Here is a 13,444-nt window from a genome sequence, read left to right as displayed (position 1 = left end):
TTTTTATGACTTTTTTTTGACATACTATACTATGACTTTTTTCGACATACTATACTATGACTTTTCTTTTACATACTATACTATGACTTTGTTCGACATACTATACTATGACTTTTTTCGACATACTATACTATGACTTTGTTTTGACATACTATACTATGACTTTTTTAGACATACTATACTATGACTTTTTTCGACATACTATACTATGACTTTGTTTTGACATACTATACTATGACTTTTTCAGACATACTACACTATGACTTTTTTTCGACATACTATACTATGACTTTTTTCGACATACTATACTATGACTTTTTTAGACATACTATACTATGACTTTTTTAGACATACTATACTATTACTTTGTTCGACATACTATACTATGACTTTTTCATGACTTTGTTCGACATACTATACTATGACTTTTTTATGACTTTTTTTTGACATACTATACTATGACTTTTTTCGACATACTATACTATGACTTTTCTTTTACATACTATACTATGATTTTTTTCGACATACTATACTATGACTTTTTATGGCTTTTTTGGACCTACTATACTATGACTTTTTCAACATACTACACCATGACTTTTTCATGACTTTTTTTGACATACTATACTATGACTTTTTCATGACTTTGTTCGACATACTATACTATGACTTTTTCATGACTTTTTTCAACATACTATACTATGACTTTGTTCGACATACTATACTATGACTTTTCTTTTACATACTATACTATGACTTTGTTCGACATACTATACTATGACTTTTTTAGACATACTATACTATGACTTTTTTAGACATACTCTGCAATGACTTTGTTCGACATACTATACTATGATTTTTTTCGACATACTATACTATGACTTTTTATGGCTTTTATACTATGACTTTTACTCAACATACTATACTATGACTTTTTCATGACTTTTTTGGACATACTATACTATAACTTTGTTTGACTTACTATACTATGACTTTTTTCGACTTTTTTATGACTTTGTTCGACATACTATACTATGACTTTTTTCGACTTACTATACTATGACTTTTTTATGACTTTATTTGACATACTCTGCAATGACTTTGTTCAACATACTATACTATGACTTTTTTATGACTTTATTTAACATACTCTGCAATGACTTTGTTCGACATACTATACTATGACTTTTTTCCAACATACTATACTATGACTTTCTTTGACTTTTTTCGACATACTATACTATGACTTTTTTATGACTTTGTTCGACATACTATACTATGACTTTGTTCGACATACTATACTATGACTTTTTTATGACTTTATTTGACATACTCTGCAATGACTTTGTTCGACATACTATACTATGACTTTTTTATGACTTTGTTCGACATACTATACTATGATTTTGTTCGACATACTATACTATGACTTTTTTATGGCTTTTATAGTATAACTTTTTTCGACATACTATACTATGACTTTTTCAGAACTTTTTTCGACATACTATACTATGACTGTTTTTCGACATACTATACTATGACTTTTTCATGAGTTTTTTCAACATACTATACTTTGACTTTTTTTCGACATACTATACTATGACTTTTTCATAACTTTTTTCGACATACTATACTAAGACTTTTTCATAACCTTTTTAGACATACTATACTATGACTTTTTCATGATTTTTTTCGACATACAATTCAATCAGGAGAGACTTTGTTGCAGATATTCAAAGATTTATTGTACATAAGCATGATATGAAATGTACAGTCTTTGAGGATTAGACTCCATCGTTACAAATATTTTAAAGGGGTAGAGAAGCCAGACATATTCCCCCCGATGGAGTCTAGACACTAGTGATGATGGAGAAGGAACCCGGAGACTGAACGAAGGAGTTGTCTGCCGGAAACGGACTCAGGTTGCCGTGGTTGACGATGACCAGAGGTGGAAGGGGAGGAGGAGGGTTGCACATTTGCCTGAAAAGACAGCTGATAACAAGGAGAGAAGACATTTAAAGCAGGATGTCATGCTGTGATTGGATCATGAAGGTCGTGGCCAATTCTTGTTGGTTTACTGAAAGGTGAACGCCTCTTAACAGCCGAATAGTTTTAGGAAGAGATAATGGTGATTTAAGTTATTTAGAAGTCCTCCTGAAAGAATTTGCGCTGAGCTCCATTACTATGACTTTTTCATGGCTTTTTTTGGACATACTATGCTATGACTTTTTCATGATTTTTTTCGACATACTATACTATGACTTTGTTCAACATACTACACTATGACTTTTTTAAACTTTTTTCGACATACTATACTATGACTTTTTCGGACATACTATACTACGACTTTTTTTCGACATACTATATAGTATGACATTTGTCGACATACTATACTGACTTTTTTCGACATACTATACTATGACTTTTTTTCGAAATAGTATACTATGACTTTCTTATGATTTTTTTCGACATACTATACTATGACTTTTTCATGGCTTTTTTGGACATACTATACTATGACTTTTTCATGATTTTTTTCGACATAACTATACTATGACTTTTTCGACATACTATACTATGACTTTTTCATGATTTTTTTCGACATACTATACTATGACTTTTTCATAACTTTTTTCGACATACTATACTATGACTTTTTCATGATTTTTTTCGACATACTATACTATGACTTTTTCATAACTTTTTTCGACATACTATACTATGACTTTTTTTCGACACACTATACTATGACTTTTTCAAGACTTTTTTCGACATTCTATACTATGACTTTTTTTCGACATACTATACTATGACTTATTTATGACATTTTTCAACATACTATACTATGACTTTTTTTCGACATACTATACTATGACTTATTTATGACATTTTTCAACATACTATACTATGACTTTTTTTGACTTTTTTCAACATTATTCGACATACTATACCAGGGGTCACCAACACGGTGCCCACGGGCACCAGGTAGCCCCCAAGGACCACATGAGTAGCCCTCAGGCCTGTTCTAAAAGTGAAAATTTAATATTGACGTCAAGTCATTGTTGATAATTATTGTGAGAAATCATTAACGTAATCAGTGTCTTCACATAGATGAGTATCATTAATCATTAATAATCATATATAACTAAAGGCAAACTGAGCAAATTTGTTATTTCAGAAGAGCGTATCAAACTGGTAGCCCTTCGTATGACTCAGTACCCATGAAGTAGCTCTCAGTTTCAAAAAGGTCAGTGACCCCTGTACTATGCTATGGGTTTTTCATAACTTTTTTCGACATACTATACTATGACTTTTTTTCGACATACTATACTATGACTTTTTCATGATTTTTTTCGACATACTATACTATGACTTTTTTCGACATACTATACTATGACTTTTTTTCGACATACTATACTATGACTTTTTCATGATTTTTTTCGACATACTATACTATGACTTTTTCATGATTTTTTTCGACATACTATACTATGACTTTTTCATGATTTTTTTCGACATACTATACTATGACTTTTTTATGACTTTTTTCAACATACTATACTATGGGTTTTTCATAACTTTTTTCGACATACTATACTATGACTTTTTTAGACTTTTTTCGACATACTATACTATGACTTTTTTTCGAAATAGTATACTATGACTTTCTTATGACTTTTTTCGACATACTATACTATGACTTTTTCATGATTTTTTTAGACATACTATACTATGACTTTTTCGACTTACTATACTATGACTATTTTTCGACATCCTATACTAAGACTGTTTTTCGACATACTATACTATGACTTTTTTTTCGACATACTATACTATGACTTTTTTTTACATACTATACTATGACTTTCATGAGTTTTTTGGACATACTATACTGACTTTTTTGGACATATTATATTATGACTTTGTTGGACATACTATACTTTGACTTTTTTTCAACATACTATACTATGACTTTTTCGGACATACTATACTATGACTTTTTTTCGACATACTATAGTGACTTTTTTTTTTACATACTATACTAAGACTGTTTTTCGACATACTATACTATGACTTTTTTATGACTTTTTTCGACATACTATACTATGACTTTTTTTTCGACATACTATACTATGACTTTTTTTTACATATTATACTATGACTTTGTTGGACATCCTATACTTTGACTTTTTTTCGACACACTATAGTGACTTTTTTCGACATACTATACTATGACTTTGTTCGACATACTATACTATGACTTTTTTTCAACATACTATACTAAGACTGTTTTTTGACATACTATACTATGACTTATTTATGACATTTTTCAACATACTATACTATGATTTTTTTTGACTTTTTTCAACATACTATACTATGACTTTTTTATGACTTTTTCGACATACTATACCAGGGGTCACCAACACGGTGCCCACGGGCACCAGGTAGCCCCCAAGGACCACATGAGTAGCCCTCAGGCCTGTTCTAAAAGTGAAAATTGAATATTGACATTATCTGTTTCCCACCTTGTTAAGTCATTGTTGATAATTATTGTGAGAAATCATTAACGTAATCAGTGTCTTCACATAGATTAGTATCATTAATCATTAATAATCATATATAACTAAAGGCAAACTGAGCAAATTTGTTATTTCAGAAGAGCGTATCAAACTGGTAGCCCTTCGTATGACTCAGTACCCATGAACTAGCTCTCAGTTTCAAAAAGGTCAGTGACCCCTGTACTATACTATGGGTTTTTCATAACTTTTTTCGACATACTATACTATGACTTTTTTTCGAAATACTATACTATGACTTTCTTATGACATTTGTCGACATACTATACTGACTTTTTTTCGACATACTATACTTTGACTTTTTTTCGACATACTATACTATGACTTTTTCGACATACTATACTATGACTTTTTTTGACATAATATACTATGACTTTTTTTGACATAATATACTATGACTTTTTCGACATACTATACTATGACTTTTTCAGACATACTATGACTTTTTTTCGACATACTATACTGACTTTTTTCGACATACTATACTGACTTTTTTCGACATACTATACTATGACTTTCATGACTTTTTTGGACATACTATACTATGACTTTTTTATGACTTATTTCAACATAATATACTTTGACTTTCTTTCGACATACTATACTATGACTTTTTTATGACTTTTTTCAACATACTATACTTTGACTTTTTTTCGACATACTATACTATGACTTTTTTCAACATACTATACTATGACTTTTTTTCGACATACTATAATATGACTTACATAAAAGTTATAGTATAGTATGTCGAAAAAAAGTCATGAAAAAGTCATAGTATAGTAGATCTAAAAAAGTCATTAAAAAGTTATAGTATAGTATGTCGAAAAAAGTCATAGTGTAGTATGTCGACAAAAGTCATGAAAAAAATCATAGTATAGTATATAAAAAAAAGTCTTATATGTTATAAAAGTGACAAAAAACCTATCTCCTTTGTCTTACAGGCTGCAAACACACCAAACCTCCTGTGCTTAAGGCATCCATTCTCTGCAGAAGAAGATCCGCTTCATCATCAGTGTCAAAAAGCAAAGCAGCAGAACATCACAACGGAAAAAAATATCCAGTTTTTTGTTTGAATTGGTGTTAAAGCATGGGATGGAGTTTTGCCTTAAGGAGCCTTCACTGACTGACCAACATGTTGAATCACGACCCTGCCCTCTGAACTGGACTGACTCGCGTCAACGTGGGGTGGGAGGAGTCGGAGGTTAACGAGCTCCGTCCTGTGATTGGTTGTCCACACTGTGTCCGTCTTTATTGAGGTCATGAGTCGGTGCAACTGAGTCCACAGTGTTTCCTTTTATTTCTTTTTTTAATCTCAGGAGTAGCTGAAAAACCAGCAAGCACACTGGCCTCTTCCTCTGCTTCCAACGTAATTTATCATTAGTTAGTTTTAGGTTTTTGCATCGTTGATAGTGTTCACCGTCCTGCCGAGTGCAGCTTTCCTGGCATTTTGCAACGTCAGAATCGAAGGCAGTAGATTGGAACGTTACTCACTGCCGAACATACTGAATATGGACTACAACATGTTGATTAGTTAAAACACCAACTGCTCTAACAAGCTAACCAACTGCCAGGACTGCTGCACAGATGATATTTACTAAAGAACCCAGCAAGCATTCGACGAACAGTTAAGTTCTGGGAAACGAGCACAAAATTTCGTAACGTTGAAGCTGATTTTTAATTGGTAAATTGCAGTTTTTTTTTAAAAACATTACGATCGGAAAGCTTCTCCAAGCATGATAAATGTCTGGGTCGAAGACGTAATACCATCAAACTAAAAAAATGTATCTGTCACCTAATCGAAAAATTAGGAACACTTTTGCTGTAGTTCAAACGAGGTGAATGTTCCAGATTTCAGCTTGGGAATTTTAGCATAAAAGTATTTTGGTACCGATTTCACGATCACGAAATGCTGCTCGACTGCGTCCGAACTTTTTATTCCGTCCGTCGAATCAACCATTAAACGTCTGAATGTTTGCTGGGTCTGCACAAGAACTAAAGGGCACAAAAACAGTTGAAGGGAACGAAGGCCTTTCTGTGGGAAGACGATCCCCATGCTGCCGTCCCGCCGCTGTCGGAGGCCAGTTTAGAGACTGTGGTTGTAGAGCTGTAGTTTGTATTTGCACTGAGGCCTCGGAGCTGCTTGACCTGCTGACAGAACAAGGGAAGACTTTCTGCCGCTGCTTCTGACTGTGGAGAACTGTGCAGCCATGTCGCTCGATATTCATCCCGTCCTAAAGGAGGATCTTGATCTGAAGACGTAGATTAACTTTAGACTACCGGAGACATTTTTACCCCCAGAGGTTCAGGATCTCATCGGCTGCCACAATCCTGTTTGGAAGCAAATAAACAGATCATATCAGACAGTATCTGAAGACAGACATTACTTAGACAGTCAAACTGCCAAAACCACTAAGAAATTATATCAAGACCTGATATCGAGTTTCCCTTTCTGTTGCTGAATTTGGGAAAAAAGGACAGAAACATATCTGCAGGCCGGCCCGAGCCTTTTTTTGCCCGCCAATTTCTAACACATAAAAGGTGCATCTCTTCTCGAAAATTTATCTAGAAAGTGTAAATATAAAACATAAAAAAAATTGTAGTTAATGCAACATTCCCTGCTTTTGTTATAGCACCCAACATTTTGGACACCCCAAATACTAAACTTTGGTATTCAATATTTACATTCTTGTATTAATCCTCAAATTTTGTGTGCAAAACAAATTCCAATATGTGGTACGCAGCCTCCGAAGGTTTCAGGTTATAAACCCAGAATTTGATAATGCTCACTTAATCCCATAATTTGGTACAGAATCTCAAAACACCAACATATTGTATTGTGCCCCCTAAGTATTAGTGGCTACAAATACCAAAATATTATATATGACAGAAAAAGATTTATGATAAAAAAAAAAAATTCTTTCTTAACGGAAACTTTTTGGTTTTTGCACCCTGGTGTTTTTTTGGATTAAACCTTAAATTTTGCATGCTCCCAAATAAAGGTTACAATTCCAAAATGTGCCTCACAGCGCTTAAATTCGGTATTGCACCCATACATTTCTTTGGTTTAATCCCAAAATTAGATATCGCCAAATTTTGTTAACGACCGAAACATTTGTCCTCTTACAATTTGTTTTAATCAATAAAATTTGGTATACTGCCCCCCAAAGTTTGTTCTGATTACAAAATGTTAATCGGCACCACCAACAGTTACCAGATTTGGTATTTGATTCGTAAACTTGTTTAAAGTAATCCCAATATTTAGTGCACTGCAATTTTTATTTGGTATTTCATTCGGGTTAGTTTGGGGATAACACAACCAAAAGTTAAGAGGTATATTTTGGAATTTGAAAAGCTTTTGGACAAGTGTGATTTAAAAAAAAATGAACAATGAAGCTTCACGTTTCGGTTGTTTTGTGGCCTGAAGCTTCCCTCAGTTCGATCGTGGCTCGGGCCGTCTGAATATCTTAAACACACGAATACTGTACAGAAAATAGTTGTCAAGCCATTTTCTGAAAGCATCAGTCTGTTAGTTATCAGATCAACTTACTTGCAGTCATTTAGTAATTTTCCATCTTTCCACTTGAAGGGCAAAAGAAAACTCCACATTTCTCACTTCCTTTATGACTGTAGAGAATTTCTACTGAACAGATGAGTGGTCGACCTCATTTAACCCAAAGTTTTACACACCATTCAGGATATGGGTTGGGCATCATTTGGATTTTAACGATTCTGATTCCAATTCCGATTCTTCCTTTTGATTCCGATTCTTACCGATTGTCGATTCCGATTCACGTGCCTATTTTCAAAAATAAGAGGAAAGTTTTATTTTGATTCAATGGTGAGTTGCAGTTTTACAGGACTTTTTCAATGTAAAATAAAGCCAGACTAGAGCGCTGCTTACTGAGCTCCAAGGATGATGCAACGCAACAAGCGCCTGGCCGCTTTGGAAACCAAAACTTGCGCATATTAAAATGGGAAGCGATGATTGGATTTGAAACCAAATCCTCCAAACGATTCCAATAAAGAAAAGATTCTACTGGAATCATAATTTTGTAATCGGTTCTCGATGCCCAATCCTACTCAGGATGTCGCCAAAATAAGAGTGGAGAGTTGTTGACCGGCTTTTCTTTTTGGTCCCCACACAGAGGACGCATTGAAGGTTCAATAAAACATTGCATCTGATTTTTACCTAAAATTTGCTGGCAACAATCATTCCCAATCAAAATCTGTATATTTGGCCTATTTCAGTTTACATTGCTGTCAATGGGAGGGAATTTTGATTAAATGTGGCAGTAAAATATCCTATTTCCATATTCCACCAACATTTTTTACTTTCTAAATAACAAGCAGGTTTGTGCATCATTGTGTTCATATCAGAAAAGTAATGCCAATTATAAATACAGATTATCAATCATTTCCTTCAAAAAGTAAATTTTAGTTTAGTTTTTGAAAAGCTTAGTTTAGTTTTTATTAAATGGACTTCATTCAGTTTAAATTAACTAAAATCGTCAAAAACATCAGTGTTTTATATTGTTTTAAACAACCGTAGAAGTATTTTGCCTGAATAAAACACATTGCATAAAAAAGAAGCAACATAAGGATATAAATTAGTTTCTAAATTAAGAATCTCAAGAATTGGGATTCATCACAACTCTTATTACAACCAAATAATTAAAGAAAAAGCTGATTCTGTCTGTGTTGTTGTGACAACAAAGTGTAACTAATTTGTAAAAAATGGTTTGAAGAAATCAGTGTGCGTAAAGAAGGCCGTTGGACACTTAAAGTGATCTGTTATGAACCCAAAATTTGGTCCCAACTAATTCCAAAATTATGTATAGGTCCTAATTTTTTCTAATTGCAAATTTTTGAAAAATCTCAAATACTAATATTTCATAAAAAAGAAAAGCCGCTTCCGACTGCCATTTGTGTTATTTTGACCACACCGTGTATCCAATTTGTAAAAGAATGAAAGAAGTCAAGAATCTGTGTAAAAAAAGCCGTTGGACACTTCAGTGTTGACTTGTAAATAGGGATGCACCGAATCCAGATTTTTGGGGTTCAGCCGAATACCGATTCCACTGGTTAAGATTCACCCGAATCCGAAACCGAATACCAAATCCTCGTCCCATCCTCAGTCCATTACCACAGTAAACTCATTAATGAAGTAAACAGTGACTGTCCTTCCTTTGCCGTACCTGAAGTTGCTGCATTTTGGCTGCTGTCTGTAGATTCCTTCATCACAACTCGTATTCTTTCAGATGTTTCATACCAAATGTTGTAACAGCGGTGATGTTGTGTATAGTTTAGGGTCCTCGCCACCACGAGACCAATCGGCATTGCAGATTGAACATGTAGCTGGACTTGAATGGCCTTCTTTTGACTGAAAGTACTGCCTAACTACACTTTTTCTGCTCACGAGTTCCATTTCCACTTTCTCACAGCCTATTGCATTGAACCTACGTAAACACCTTCCCGTAATCAACGGCGCCGTCATCACGTCGACCAGCATAGTGCGTGTAGTGCAAGCGTAGGGTTCGGTGGAAATAGCCCAATATTTGGCCGAAGCCGAAGCCTGGATTCAGTGCATCTCTACTTGTAAAATGATTCTTCATTGTGGCCTTGTGGATCAAACACCTGAAGTCTTTAATTTGTTGGTTCGGTCGCCACTCGATCTGAAAGTGGTTGCATTTCACTATTCGATATCAAATGTACTGTACATACTACTACTGCTTAACTATTCTGTTTCTACTCGTCATTACACAGTAATTCTCGTGAAAATGTTGCTTTAGAGTTTTGTTTTTTTAAAGTTGTTGTATATGTGAATCATCATTACCTGAGCCAGAAAGTTCTCTCATCACGACGACGGTTCGCCTGTTGGACGTTCGGAGACTCGGCCGTTTGGAAAAACGTCGACACAGAGAACTCGTCTGTGGACGCAGAGAAACGCACTTTGGTACGACTGTCGAAAAGATTTACAAGATAAAAACTGACAGAAAACCTGCAGACAATGTCCGAAAGCTCAGCACTGTACACTCTTCTACAATTCTTTCTCTTGCTTAGTGTGTGTCCAGTCAAAACTTGTACGTCATTGGTGCCATTCTTGTGCATTGTGTCACTTAAAATTTGAGGGATGATCTCGTACTCAGATCGTCGTCACATAGTTTTAATGTGTGTGTGCGTGTTGAACAAAATAAAATGTTGCAGTTACATTTGTCCCGTTTCGCTTTCTATGTACAAAATATAAACAAAAAGGCCTTTAAAACAATTGATACTACCACCAACATCATTCCTGAGTTTAAAGGTGCTGTAGGTAGGATTGTGAAGATCCAGCGACTTCGCCAAAAAATTGGAACATCGACAACTTCTCAGTCCCTCCCCCCCTTTTTGCTAAAGCCCAAAATGGTCTCCTAAGGCCCTCCCCCCACAAGGGAGAATTAATGTGTGTGCATGAGCAGTGATGGACACGCAGTTACACAACATCCTGGCCCTGATTGGTGTATCTGAACAGTTAGACACTCCCCTGGCCCTGATTGGTGTATCTGAACAGTTAGACACCCCCCCTGGCCCTGATTGGTGTATCTGAACAGTTAGACACCCCCCCCCTGGCCCTGATTGGTGCATTTGAACAGTTAGACACCCCCCCCTGGCCCTGATTGGTGCATCTGAACAGTTAGACAGACACAGTTTTATAAAGCTTACCTACTGCAGCTTTAAGATACTGACACCATAAAAACTACCTTATTTTTATGCCTGAATGATCTGAGGAGAACATCGAATTGGGATGTTTCTGACCAATACTGGGATTTAAATTGTGGTTATTTTCTATAGATTATAGCCTGTATTGGTGCTCTACATAGTTTTAAAAAACATTAACTTTTACCAAAAATAATCAAATGAAAGGGTTACTTATTTTTTTCATCCTGGACCCTGTTTTCCTATGTTTTTGTGTCTGAGTGACTGATGGGAACAACAATCTTTGAAATTGGTCTAGTATTAAGCAAGGCGAAAAAAAGCTGCAATGTAACGATAATTCAATCAATTTCCGTCAAGTAAAAGTTCTGTTTTTGCTGACAGACTCAGATTATTATTCTAACCGGCAATTTCCACTGGATGCGGAACGTCTGCGGAACGTTTCTGGAACGTCGACGGAGTCATTAGGTTTCCATTAAAGTCAGCTTCTATTTTTGACGGACGACGGAGAGCTCCGCAGCAATTCAGCACAATTCAGATTGTGCGGGACAGGAAGTCGAGTACAGAAACAAAATAAAACATCCGGTTACTTTTCAAAATAAAATCCAGCGTGCTCACGGCGGATCATATTTCCCTGCACTACACCTTGAAAACGCAGCTCAGAGTAGTTTCCCCTCTACTCCTCTGGATGGAAACTAACTGGTGGTGGTTTTGTGGTTCCGTTTATAGAAACTACATCCTGTTATATCGCGCGAACATAAGTCAATTCGCGAGATCTCGTGGTCGGCTGGCCGCAGCCGTTATGCAACAAATCCGGACCTGGTGGGTATTGACGGACGGCGGAGCACGCAGCCGTTCCCCATCCAGTGGAAATCCACGGTAAGTGTCTGACAACATTATGGAAAGGATCCCTACAGAGACAGACCTTTTAGTTAAAGAGTAAGATCCTAACCCTAACCCACAGCCCTATGTTCCCACATTTCCTTTTTCATTATTTTGTATCAGATTTTATCCCACTAACCCTAATAAATGTTGTGGGAGGATAGGGCTTAAATTGAAGGGAAATGTAGGAACACAAGACCTAACTTTGGAAATGTCCTAGAAATGTGGGACCATTGGGCTGTGGGAACATAGGGCCTAATTTTAAGAAAAATCTTAGAAACGTGGGAACATAGGGCTGTGGGACCATAGGGCCGTGGGACCATAGGGCCGTGGGAACATAGGGCTGACCCCGCACAGTAAGTGGTAAGGTTGCAGATTTCAACCAACTGAATACCCCTCCCTTTCCAAGAATGTAAATTATCGATAACTTTATCAAAGATTAAGTAAAGAAAATGATGAACCTTACCAGACTTTCAGAGACAATAGTTTCAGTGCTCGGCAGTTTCAGTCCGTATCAAAAAAATGTTGATGTTCAAAATCAAGACACGGGAAATTCGGTTTGTCCTCAGGAACACTTCCTGTAGACGTCAAGGCCAAAAACTCAGCGATGACATGAAATGATTTTTATGAATGTTTTATTGCAGAATGAGCAGATTTATATAGAAAAGGCACCATGAAAGCTATACACATACAAATACAGTATGTAGATAATTCCCACTAACATTTCTTTCCGATTGGCTTCTAGAGCTGTTTGGGTACGAAAACAGTTCCCTAAATACACAAACGTTACTCTGTCGTCAGCAACAACTACTACTGATCTTTAATCATCATTAGTGGGATTACAGTGTTGAGCTACAGTTCACACAAACATTCAGTTTTCAACCGTTTACACTCGACTGAGAAACTTAAAGGTGCACTATGAGTTCCTGCATGGTCACATCTGACGTTACAAGTAAATACCAAACAAAACAGGGCAAGCTCGCCCCTCCCCCTACGTTTCCGTAACGGTCATGACTAACTGACTTAAGGTCGAGACACACCGAGCCAATAATCGGCCGTTGGACAGTCTGGCGAGGTCAGTGACTCGAGTCTGGTCGGTGTGTTCCGTGTCGTCATCAGTCTGAGGGGCCGTCGTCCTTCATTTTGGCCGATCTGACATGTATAATCGGCGGGGCGGGCACTGCCGGCAGTCGGACTCAAATGACCCATCTGATTGGTGGAGGGCTAACCAGGAAACGGGGAGCTGGATGAGCGTGACTAGAGTCTCTCAAAATCTGATGAAAATCTTT

At 36.1% G+C, this 13,444-nt stretch overlaps 1 protein-coding gene across 4 annotated transcripts in view; it reads left to right on the top strand.

Annotated features, from left to right (window-relative positions):
- The window catches only part of ptpro (protein tyrosine phosphatase receptor type O), a 78,197-nt gene extending 70,236 nt beyond the window's left edge, over positions 1–7,961 (top strand). For all 4 annotated transcript variants that reach the window (XM_035995893.1, XM_035995892.1, XM_035995891.1 and 1 more), the window contains one exon: positions 5,525–7,961. The gene's annotated coding sequence lies outside the window, so the exon portion shown is untranslated. The remainder of the gene's footprint in view (positions 1–5,524) is intronic.
- Positions 7,962–13,444: the final 5,483 nt, after the last annotated feature.

This window comes from Sander lucioperca, chromosome 20 (assembly GCF_008315115.2).
Source record: "Sander lucioperca isolate FBNREF2018 chromosome 20, SLUC_FBN_1.2, whole genome shotgun sequence".
Lineage (NCBI taxonomy): Eukaryota > Metazoa > Chordata > Actinopteri > Perciformes > Percidae > Sander > Sander lucioperca.
The sequence above is the reverse complement of the archived record's forward strand: the minus strand, read 5'-3'. Positions and strand labels throughout refer to the sequence as shown.